The sequence below is a fragment of the Ictidomys tridecemlineatus genome, chromosome 2 (assembly GCF_052094955.1).
Source record: "Ictidomys tridecemlineatus isolate mIctTri1 chromosome 2, mIctTri1.hap1, whole genome shotgun sequence".
In the NCBI taxonomy this organism is placed as follows: Eukaryota; Metazoa; Chordata; class Mammalia; order Rodentia; family Sciuridae; genus Ictidomys; species Ictidomys tridecemlineatus.
In genome coordinates, this window is record NC_135478.1 from 57,394,357 (window position 1) to 57,406,668 (window position 12,312).

Here is a 12,312-nt window from a genome sequence, read left to right on the forward strand (position 1 = left end):
AGGCTTCTACTGATATCCCCTAGGTCGAATGGAGGAGCACCTTATTACGTTTCTTGTGTCCATTGAAATAATAGGGGCATGGTCTCAATAGTGAATGATGACAGGGAAGAACTTGACTTTCTGCTGGGTTTCCTCTATAACTACTTCAATGTAGAGAAGAAGAGACATATCATTCCCTTCTGTAGAAATCTGTAAAACTAGTGTGGTTACCAGTGATACCACAAGGGAGGTCTTGATATAGCCTAACACTAATGAAAGTCCTGTTTCCTTTTCAAGCTTTCTCTGACACCATTCTGGTAGGGTTGTTGAGGCATATTTTAACAGTGTCATTTTGGTGACTTTCTGTGTTTCTCTTTGGCCTTTGTTGACAGGAATGTGGTTTGCCTATATTTATTTATTTATTCAGATGATTAGCTGGAGTAGAGCATTTATATTCTAAAATTTTTCTTTTCATATGATGCCTTTCTGATCCTTTGGTCAGAGTGAAAAGGCCTTTGTTGGGGCTTTTTAGTCTTCACATACTGTTGTTTCAGAGTTGCTAGCTTTTTCAGCTGTATGTTTGGGAAATATATGAATGGAAATCCTAGAAAATTCATCATTATGATTTTCCTTGGGTCCTGATAAGTCTATCCAGTTGCTTTCTTTCTATATTTTAGAGTCTTATGATGTGTGTTTTATATATAAAAATTTAGAGATTTTTCAGTATCAGTTAGTAAAAGAATGAGGTAAATTATATGTACTCCATCTTTTCAGAAGGGAAAATGATGATAATTTCAAAAATCTCTAAAATTTTCTATCAGTTCAATCATTATTTCTTTCTCTTTTATCTCTTCCAATTTTTTAATAGAAGAAAACATTGTACCAAATTACCATCTTTTAATTCAATTATATTACTGCTTTAACATCCTGCATTTCCCCTAAACACACACAACCCTCCCTCCTTAAGACAAATGTGCTTAGTGAAGGTGCATTTATCTAATAACTACACTGCCTCTACAATTGTATTCCATGGCTCTTGGTGCTTAATTGTCAACCTCAGAAAAATCCACAAAACTCTTGACAAGTTGAGGAAGGGACATAAATGCAAGAGTCTTATTAAATATGATGGTTGTGTGTACAAAATGGTCAGAGATAGAACTCCTGAAGCTGTACCTTATGGAATGGGTAACAGTAAGCTAACTCTACTATGAGATAACTAAAACTAGCATTAGTCTGGTAAACTCAAATAAAATTATTAATAGACTTTAAAATTTTGAAATTGAAGCCACAATAGCAAAATTAAGGTTCTTTTGCTATGATCGAAAAGTTCCAAGAGGGCTTTCCCACATATTCGTGGTCATCTCTTCATTTCCAGATGTAGTGAAGAATTTGTATCCTTCTTGGCTTTCCCTTTTTCCAGAGTGGGTCCCAGATGAGTGCTCCTTAAAAGAAATAGCATAGCAGTTAATTTTGATAAGTTCTGAAGATTGACCTTGCAATGTAAAACCATGGTAGCATCTCTTTTTTTTATTCTCCCTCCATCTCTCCCCCCATACCACTTCACATTTTTTTTTGATAATGCAGAAAATGTTGGTTACTACATAGGGTTTCTACAAATGCCAGATTTTTGTTGTTGTTGTTGAGAGACTGTAATTATGACTCAGAGAAAATGACTTAGGATGAATGCATCTTTTTTTGGGGGGGGTGCACCAGGGATTGAACTAAAGGGCACTCAACCACTAAGCCACGTTCCCAGCCCTATTTTGTATTTTATTTAGAGACACAGTCTCACTGAGTTCCTTAGCAACTTGCTTTTGCTGAGGCTGGCTTTGAACTTGCGATCCTCCTGCCTTAGCTTTCTGAGCCACTGGATTTACTGGCATGTGCCACTGCTCCCAGTGGGTGAATGATTCTTTATCTCTGTCTCTCCCCAAGACAGTAGCTTAGAAAACCTTTGTCTAGACCCTCCAATGAAGCAACCCTTCATTATCTCAGATCTGCAAACCAGGAGTATGAGTTTTTTGTTTGTTTTTTTCACTTTCTGTGTTTTTGAGAATATCTCATACTCACTAAAGGTGTATCTATACCTTTGTCTAAGTAGAATTTCAAATATTTAGTAAATATAAAATTATATGCAAATTCTCAATGCTATATTGGAGTGTTTCTAATAGGTAGAAATGTAGACCTTGTGTAATAATCTTTGCTCCGTTGTTCAGGAGTCAGTCAAAATTTTAATGTACTTGAAACTTACACAACTTGAGAAGCCCTTCATCAGAAAACAAGCAAAATATTAAAGTGAATATTTACTTAATATTAGGAAATATTTCATAACAATCACAATAATTATCTATTATTTTTTATTGATTGTAGTTGAAAATATCTTTTTTAATGAAGAAAGATTTAGAAAATTTCTCTATGGCTTCTCAATTAATTATTGGTAACATAAATTTTTAGAAGTATAGCTTAATTTTTAATAACCTCTATCAATTCTTTCATTTATGAACCATTAAATATACTTGCTGCTATTTATAATATTCCTACAGTTATGTATTCTACATTACCAGGAATTCAGATGATTTTCTTTTTTGCATAATTGACATGAAAAACAAAAATGTGTGATCTTTTATAATTTCCTATTATTGCATTATTGACTATAATCCTATTTTGAGTAGGCATTTATAGGAGCTGAGTTCTCTGATTATAACTTTACTTATCTAATAATTGAAAGAAATTTTGTATAGAAAGGCTTCTCATCCCATATTTACAAACCCTGTTTTTTCCTCCACTATTCACAGCTTTTCTCTGCCAGGTATTGTAGGATGCAATTTTTTAAAAAATATTTTTATTAGTTGTTGATGGATCTTTATTTTACTTACATATTTATGTGTGGTGCTGAGACTTGAACCCAGTACTTTGCACAAACACTCTACCACTGAGCCACAACCCTCGTCCTGTAGGACACATTTATATGTGATACAACCTCCATTTCTGCACCATATTTTTACAGTTGTGGTTGAGTGTACAAAATGGTCAGAGATAGAACTCCTGAAGCTGTACCTTATGGAATGGGTAACAGTAAGCTAACTCTACTATGAAATAACTAAAACTAGCATTAGTCTGGTAAACTCAAACAAAATGAATATCCAGCTTACCTTTCTCTTAGCCTCCTCCTACAAAATGCCCACAGCCACTACAGTTCTACTCATCATAAAATACAATATGATAGAGGGGAAATCACAGTGGAAAATATATTTGTCTTATGAATTTACAGCCACATGTGAACTTGCACACATTTTTCTTGGATTTCCATCATCAGGGCTTTGAAAGGAGCTTATAAAATTGAGAAATCATGCTGCATAGGCTTCATCAATTCATAGTAATTTCACCTCTGCCAACATTTAAATTTACCACTTTAACCATTTCTAAATATTCAGTTCTGTGATTGTAAGTATATTAATGTTATTGTCCAACCATCTCCATAACACATGAGTGGGTAAACAAAAAGTATATACCCATATTATGGAATACTTTTCAGTTCTAAAAAAAAGAATACCTTAAAAAGGAAAAAAATACCAACATGGTTGAAACTTGCATTATACTAAATGAAATAGCTCAGTCATAAAAGGACAAATTTTTATGATTTCTCTTATATGACATTCTTAGGGTATGTGGTCACATTCATAGAAACAAAGTAGAATTGGAGTTTCCAGGGAAAGTGAGGAAGGTGAAACAAGCAGTTGGTTTTTAATATCTTTCTGTTTGGGAAGATTAAAAATTCTGGAGAAAGATGGTGACAAAGGTTGTACAATAGTATAAATGTAGTTAATGCCACAATATTGAACACAGAAATGGTTAAAATGGTATGTTTTGTTACATGTATTTTACTGCAATAATAAAATGTACAAAAGAATTCACAAAAAATCTAACTAAATTGAGGGCAGTTATTACTAATATTGTTAATAACTTCTAAACTAATGAAAATGTGAAGCCACAGACAGGTTAAATATCTTGTACAAAGTTATATGATTAATGACTATAGGGACTAAGCCTCAAACCCATGTCTTTTGGTCAAAAATAAATTTATTTTCTTGAAATTCAAAACATTTTATAAATCTACTCCAGAGCCTAGAAGGATTCCAGGTTTATTATTTCTAAGGTCACTGAATAAGGCAGTTGATGGTTAGATGAAGAAAATCCATTTCCATGAATAAATAATGTGTTTGTTAAGAACTTACTAATTGGTAAAATCCACAATCCTCAAAGGTAATTCTTAATGACTTGATGCATAGTATTTGTTTCTCATTAAATTTTATGTAAGTTTTTTGATATAATCTTGATAGTCTTCTCAGTACTGAGGATTATAATTCTGGATATCTCTTCTATCATTGCTGAAATTACAGAAATAGAGAAATTGCCCTTGCATTTTTGCTGCTTTTCTATTTTATCTTATGCTTAAAACATTTCAGTCCAAATGTAAGTGATTGAGTGAGTGAGTGAGTATATGTATGTATATGTAGAGATAAAAATGAAGGAGGGTGAATCCTTAGGGTGAGTTTTGGTTTGAGAGTTTCCTCACAACACAAACCTTAGAGTGCACTTGGCTGGAAAAATGATAACAGATATTCATAGCAAGCAAAATAAACAAGGAAATGGATTATGCTTATTTTTCAGTTAAGAAGGAATATATTTTATATGTTCAACAGTAAATTAATATGACTGCTAATCAGTGCTGGAGCTATAAGGTATATTGGCTATAAGGTGCATTGACTGGGTTACTGGATAAATCCCTGCTATTCAAATACTTGTGTGGAAAACCTTAAGGTTTCATTTGACAAAAGACATCACTCAACCTAAGGCAAAATATTCTACCTAAAATAAAGTATTATGATTGTTATGGGTCAATTTTACACATCTAATTTCAAAATTAATAAATAGTTTTCCCTAATGCAGGTATTAACTTACATATGAAATTTTAGCCCTGTAATTATACAACTAGTCAGGCAAAATAGTTAGAAAATAGGGAAATTAATTCAAATCATATTGGTTAGCAATATGGACATCACTTGGGACAGGCTATTGATTAATCCGATAGGCTTCAATTTTAAGAAATGTGTTTTTGTCCTTCAGAATTTCAGCCTCAATTCTTTAGGTCCATGAAGCATAGAATAAGGCTCAGAGATGAAGCAGATTAAAGTGCTAAAAACATGACTGAATCATGATTTTATTCAAATATTGATACCCACGGTTACTCTGAAAGTTAGGGATTTTGTTGTTTTATTTGTCCAGCCCCAGTTCCAAACAGGCATTGAAAAAAATGGTTGGAAGGAAAGAATAAGAACTTAACTGTGAAGCTAAGAAATTTGTTAATGTTAAAAAGGAAAAAAATCTATGCAGGTTGTCATGCACAACAATAAACAGGTACAAACAAACAAGCTGGTGGCATATGTAAAGACTTAAGTCAAATATTGTGAAAATTAAAATTCAGAGGCAAAATCAATCCACTGTTACACAGAACTTCAAGGTCACAACTTAATCAACTAATTATAATTGGACAGCACATTAAGAATGTAACTATTGTGAACTTTCTTACCAAGGTGTAAAAGGATTCAATAGTAAGACTGACCTTGATGTTGAAATAGTAAAGTTGTTGTCATATGCATGTGTGTCATATGGGGTATTAGTCTCAGAGTCTGAGTGGAAACTAGTTTTCTTGTCAATATTTATATAATCATTTAAAGGTTATAATTGTAGAAATGGAAAGCTGTATGGAAATTTCAAATGGCAGAAGAAAAGGAACTCAGGTGATTTGGTTGCAGTTTGATTTGCTAAATTTTTAATATTCCAAATTTCCCATTGTGGCTCCCTGCCTTTACAATGTTGCTTGTTTTAGATCTTATCTGAGATGGGGGAAGGGTTTTCAGCTTCAGTGAGCCTTCTTTTGAGATTTAGAAAGCACATTTTTCTAGGAAAAAAAAATCTTCCAGTGTTCTTTTAAAAGCTGAAAATGTCTGGATGCATATTTCCTTGAGTGACTATTAATTTTCTCTGGCTTCTCTGGAGTGTTTATTTAGTTCTAACCCTAAATGCTTGTTCTCACATATTCCAGCTTGCCTTTGCATGTTTCAACAGTCAACATAAGCCACTGAGCTAATGGGTATTTACCCAGATCTAGTATGTGAACATTTGGAGGTCTGCTCACAAGTCCTTTCACTAAAATCTTCTCTAGGCATTGATTTGGGCTGAACACACCAAGTAACAGTTAGCTCTTGGGACAGAGATTTTAAGCCAAGACTGATAGAAGATTTACTGTAGAGTATTTGCATGTGTGGGATACAATGTGATGTTTCAATGCAGGTATACACTGTGGAATGATCAAATCATGCTAATTAGCATATGCATCATATGAAATATTTATAATTTCTTTGGGTGAGAACTTTTAAAGTCCTCTCTTTACGCTATCTTGAAAGATAAAATTGTTCACAATAAAGGAGGACCTAGGGAAGAGGAGAATTACTTTAGATGAGGCATAGTGGAGTGAAAGGAGTGGGGATATGAGGGCAGAAAGGATAGTAGAATGAATCAGACATTATTATCCTATGTAAATATATATATATATATATATATATATATATATATATATATATATATTTACACGACTGGTGGGATCTTACATCATGTACAACCAGAAGAATGAGATATTATACTCCATCAATGTATGATGTATCAAACTTCATTCTACTGTCATGTAGAACAAATAAAAAAGTTATTAACTATGTTGTCCTGTGTAACAGGAAACTAGGACTTATTTCTCCTACATAACTGTAACTTTGTACCTATCCATCAGCATATTCCCTTTCCTCCTCCAACCTCAACCCAAAGTTCTTCAAACAATTATCTGCACTTGCCATTTACACTAGCTCAACTGCTGTTCATTATTTTATCTCTCTTCATTTAATATTAAATTTTAAATTTGACATTTTTCCCACTTCCTATCATTATCCACCAACTCCAACAATTCAAATGAAACTGCACTTGTCAAGATCCCTAATGGCTTTTGTGGTTACAAAGTACATCTTCCTCAATCTCTCAGCACCTCCAACAGGAATGTTACCTCCTTTCTGAAATATGGGATTTGGGGCCTTCACATAAGTATACTATATCGATTTTATTTATACCTCAGAGTCTTTCCTTTTTAGAGTCTTTTGCAGATTCCTTTCTTTCCACCCAGCTTCTAAATGTTGGGGTTGTTGAGGGCTCCCTTTTCAATTTTACTATCTCTTCTTAGAAGGTATGTTTATCTCATGTCTTTAAATTATATGTATATGTTTATGATTCCCAAAGTTTTATCTTTAGTAATCCAGATATCTAGAATAAATCCCAGGCACATATATTCAACTACATATGTTGAACTTAAAGAATTCCCAAGGCATCACATTCAAAGCACCAACTTCTGATTTCTCTTCCTCCTATACAATTATTCTTTCCTAATCTTCCATATCTTAGTAAAAGATATTGTAATCCATTCACTTGCACAAGTAAGAATGCTATTGGAATGCCCGATTGCTTCTTATTCTCCAAAACATTGGAAATTCTATCCATATTAGTTTTGAAGTATATTTCAAATGTCTACTTCTGGTATGATTGTGGTAATAACCTAAATGGTCTTCCTGCTTCAACTCTTGCTACATATCTCCAATCCATTCCACATTTTAGAATCATGTTTTTGAAACACTTCATATCATTCTCTATTTAAACTGTTATGTTACTCCCCATTTAAAATTCTTCAATGGCATCACACAGGTTTTAGAATTTAATCCATATTCCTAACCTTCAAAATCTTTAGTCTTTTGTCTATGCTCTGACTCCATTTCTAAGATGCTCCACTCTCTTTCTTTTCACCTCAAAGCCTTCCTGTTTGTAATTCTTCCTAGAATAAAGATTTGTCATTCTCATATCACTTAATAAAAACAGCTTCTTTTCAGTCTTCTTAATATGAACCGAGGAGTCTCTAGATACCTTATTATTTGACTTATTCCCCTATTTATTCTCAACCAGAGCTCACAGTTTATTTTCTTCACAGGGATTTAACATGACTTATATCAATATTTCTTTATTGATTAATTTATTTGTTTGCAGGCTGCCCTCTCATTAGACCATACATATCACTGGTGCCTCCTAACACACAGCCAGATAAAATAATTATTTGTTGATCAAATGAATGATTATTGTGACCAATAGATACATACTAGGAAGGTAAAATGGATACAGAATGACACAAACTGGCTAAGAAAGAGCTTTAGTTTAGCAGTCAGTCCATCTTTGAGTTCCCAGAAGTTGCTGAGGAACTCAAAGAAAATCTGTTCAATGTATGAATATAGTTGACCAGAATTTTAGATCACCCTGTGTGGTAAACTTAAGAATGTCTACTTGGCCTTCCATCTAACCTAATCTTATAATTGAGAAAATACATCAAGGTCATAAAATTTCAAAATAACAGTCTAGGTCCTTGAAAATGGGTTTTGCTAGATTTAATGATGAGTTTGTTTCTATGTACCATAGTTCAGATGAAGCACTGAGGCAGATGAAATGGCCACATGGAGAAAATGTTGGCAGGGTGTTTGATCCATCAAATCTTTGTATACACATATCTCACAGAAGAGAGGTTTTCAGTTGTCAAAGGAAGATAGCCTACTACTATTGAGCAAGACAGCTTCAGCACTTCTCTTCACTCTCTTTTGATGTAATTCTACCAAACAATTTCAAATATAAAATATAATTGACAGCTAACATAGAAAGAGGGTGGGACTTCACAAGTTAGACTTTAAGTTTTTCAAAAGGAAGGGCTGCAAGTTGCAAGAGAAATGCATTTAGGAAGCTTTATTTTTCCACTTATCAGGTAAGTGGAAAAACCATAGACTGCTTCAGACTGTACCGATTAAACTGCTCCTAATAAGAAAGTAACCAAGTAAATAAAAAGTCGATTAAGGCAAGCCACTCTAAAATAAAAAGCTATAGTGTAGTGGACACTGAGTGTGGGTGTGTACACCTTATTGAACTCTCCTTTTTTCAGTTAAAAGGAATAATCAGAAAGTAATCAATACTGAAAACCAAATAGAATATACTCTCGTGTTTAAATGAGAAGATCTGCCTTTTTCTAAACAAGAAAGCAGCAGAGAAGGGAGGAAGGAAAAACAAACAAAAAGTAGAAAATATAAAAAATATTCTGCAAGATAATAAGAATTTAAGCTGTGGAAGATACAGCTATTTTAAAAAAAAATGATTCATGACTAGTACAGAAGTTTCACAGAGTGTGGTTAATATACTCAAAATTCATAAAAACAGACTTCAAAATAAGAGATGAGCATGACAAAAATAATAACAGAAAACTGAAATTTAAAAGGTGCTAAATTGAAGACAGGCATAAATAAATAGAAAACTGAAAGAGAACAAGCAAGATTGTACCACAAGTATAAATGCAATACTGCAATGAAATAAATATTATTTGCCATAAAGAGCAGAATAATCACTGGTGTATATTGAATTGTACATAAGATATTGCAGACGTTCTTCCAGGACATGGAGGGACACAAAGGAAATAGTAAGAGAGGTTATACATATGGAAGACAAAGTTTGAACATCAAAAATGTGGGTAACTAATATTCAATAAGAAGAAATGAAAACATAAATGAGAATAAAGGTATAATCAACATAAAATTTCTCAAGTTCATAAGAGACCTAAAAAAATAATAATCAAAATAACAACCTAGCAAAACTAACAAAAAGAGATACCTAGGTAAACATATTCTTGTATAAGCATAGAACTTTTAAGATAAAAGCTACCAGCCTTTCAATTCTCTCCACCCCCCCCACCCCCACCAGGTTTTCTCTCCCAAACTCACCTGTTACCGTCATCTGGTCTCTCAGTTACCTCTGAGAGGTTCTTTTTTATCCAGCAACAAGAAACATGAAAGCAGAGGTTGAAGGGAGAGGAAGCAAGAAGTGGACTAGCAGGAGGAGAATCAGAAATATTTTTTCTTGTTATTTATTACTGATGTATAGTTATATACAATAACTTTTTACATATAATCCATATAAACTGTTTCAATTCTATTATAACTATAATTTATATATTATATTTCTATAATAGTTGTCTGTTCATTCTTTAGGGCTGTCTGTGTGAACAATCATTATCATCTGCAAATAATGACAGTTTTATTTCTTCCTTTCTAAGCCTTACATCTTAACTTCTTATCTTATTTCACTGACTAGGAAATTGGATATCTATCTTATATCTTGCAAAACAAACAACTTTTGATGCATTGAGGATTCAAATATCAAAAGCAAAATTTTGTTTGCTAATAGCTATAATATTGATGTAGGAAACTTTGTTTTAAGCAAGACTTGAAAAGTAATAGCCACAAAATAAAAGATATATACATTTGTTTTCATTAATATGAAAATTCCTGATAATAAAAAAGCAGCTTAAAGAAAATGGGAAAAAATAAAAATGCAAGTTATGAATGGGAAAGAGTGTATCTGTAACACATATAATTGGCAAAATGTAGTCACTGTCTCTTTAGGAAATAAAAAGTACTAAATATAATATTAAGATGGAAAAGTTGTCCTTTTATAAACAGAAAATATTTATGGCTAATAATCATATTTAACCATGGAGTAGAGTGTCAGGATGAAGAGAAAAGACAGGTACTTAGTAAGCAGTGACAAGGACCTACACCAATATGTAGATAAATACACCTCATACAAACTGGGGTTCCTGGCTGTCTTGTTCACCACTTCTTTCCCCATCTCCACACTTGCCCCAGGGTTTTGGTCTTGTGGAACTATGTAATTCAGCTTAGGAATGTGACAATAGTGCTTCATGGATTCCATGGTCATCTTTGTCAGCAAGTCTTCATTGCATGTATTTTCTTAGTTAATGTATGATGCCATCTTTCCCTCCCAGGCCCTATAGCACTTGTAAAAGCCACACCAGCAGGGGTTTGGAGAGGTACAGGGCATAGCACTGAGGGTCAAGGGGTGTTTGAGGTGAAAAGGGTATTAGAGACCAATGAGAAAATTAAAGCACAGCAGGATTAAAATGGTTGTCTGACATCACTTAGTTGATGAATAAATTCAAAGGATATTTATGACAAGTAGCAGAGCCTGAGCTCATTTCTCTTGACTCTGGACTAAGGCACTTCCTATTCCATCACACTGCTCTGTACCTGCCATATGCACACCCAGAAGATGCCAGTTTTATCCTGTTCCATTTATACTTACAAGTTTCTAATATATAACCTCTTAATACCTTACAGTGCACTTCACAGGAGAGGTACCAGTTTACTTCCAAATCTCTTCCTAGATGAAAAATATGTTAATCCATGCTTCAAATAGAAACAAGAATGATTACTACCAGGTGGCATACAGGCTTCCACAGGAGTTCTCTAGCCTCTTGGTTCACTGCCAAAGATGGAAGAAGAAGGCCATGGTGGGTGGGAGGCAAAAGTGGAGTGGTAGACAATAGGCAAAGCACACCTGTAGAACTGCGTAGGCAGAACTCAAGAGTTCTGTTCAGTGAGCCACTCCTCTGCTTTTAGGACTTATAGTAATCTGATGACCTAGTATATTTAATTTTATCACATAGTCACTTGAACTTGTTTTCTCTGAACTGTGTCTTTCTTCTACTTGATTTCTTTGCAGCCTGCCTGTTAATTAAACTCCTAATATATCTATTTAAGACTTCCCCAGACTGATTAATCAAGTGCCACCAGGAAACTGAAATTCCATCATAAAACAGTTACTAATGTGTGAGGGGGGATTGTTAAATTGCTGTTTTATTGCTCAAATTGACAAAGATCAGTGATGAAGAGTGAGCATACTGGAGTTGTGTGGCAATGGGTTCATCTAATTAATGAAGTGACAGTTTTATGTTGTGAAGTAGCAAAAGGACCTGACAAGACTCATGGCTTTTCTCATTGACTATAACAGATGGAATGATGTTTCTTAACATTCTCATAAGGTTTGGCAGTAATATATTACCCTTGTCACACTTAAGGAAGGAGGAAGGGGCAATTAAAATCTCTTTCCACTGTCAGAGAATCCCAACAGAAAGACATTGTTGAGAGCTAAAGATTCCGTGGGCCCCGCCTTAATCTGACTAGCAACTTCTACCCCACTAAATACACACTACAATCAGATATCTCTGTTGTGAATTTCATTGTTTTGGTACCTTGTTTGGACAAAGAAGGAGAAGTCAAGTGTAACTGACACAAATTTTCCCAGGGAGATAATGGAGAACACATTGAACAAATTCACCATTCACTATTCATTCAA

General features: G+C 33.8%; 1 long non-coding RNA gene across 1 annotated transcript; it reads right to left on the bottom strand.

Annotated features, from left to right (window-relative positions):
* Nucleotides 1-1,250: 1,250 nt before the first annotated feature.
* Nucleotides 1,251-4,361, bottom strand: LOC144369791 (uncharacterized). The gene is made up of 2 exons (XR_013429567.1): nucleotides 4,215-4,361; nucleotides 1,251-1,421 (listed from the first exon to the last, which is right to left on the bottom strand). It is a non-coding gene; the product is annotated as an uncharacterized LOC144369791 (long non-coding RNA).
* Between the last annotated feature and the right edge of the window lie 7,951 nt (nucleotides 4,362-12,312).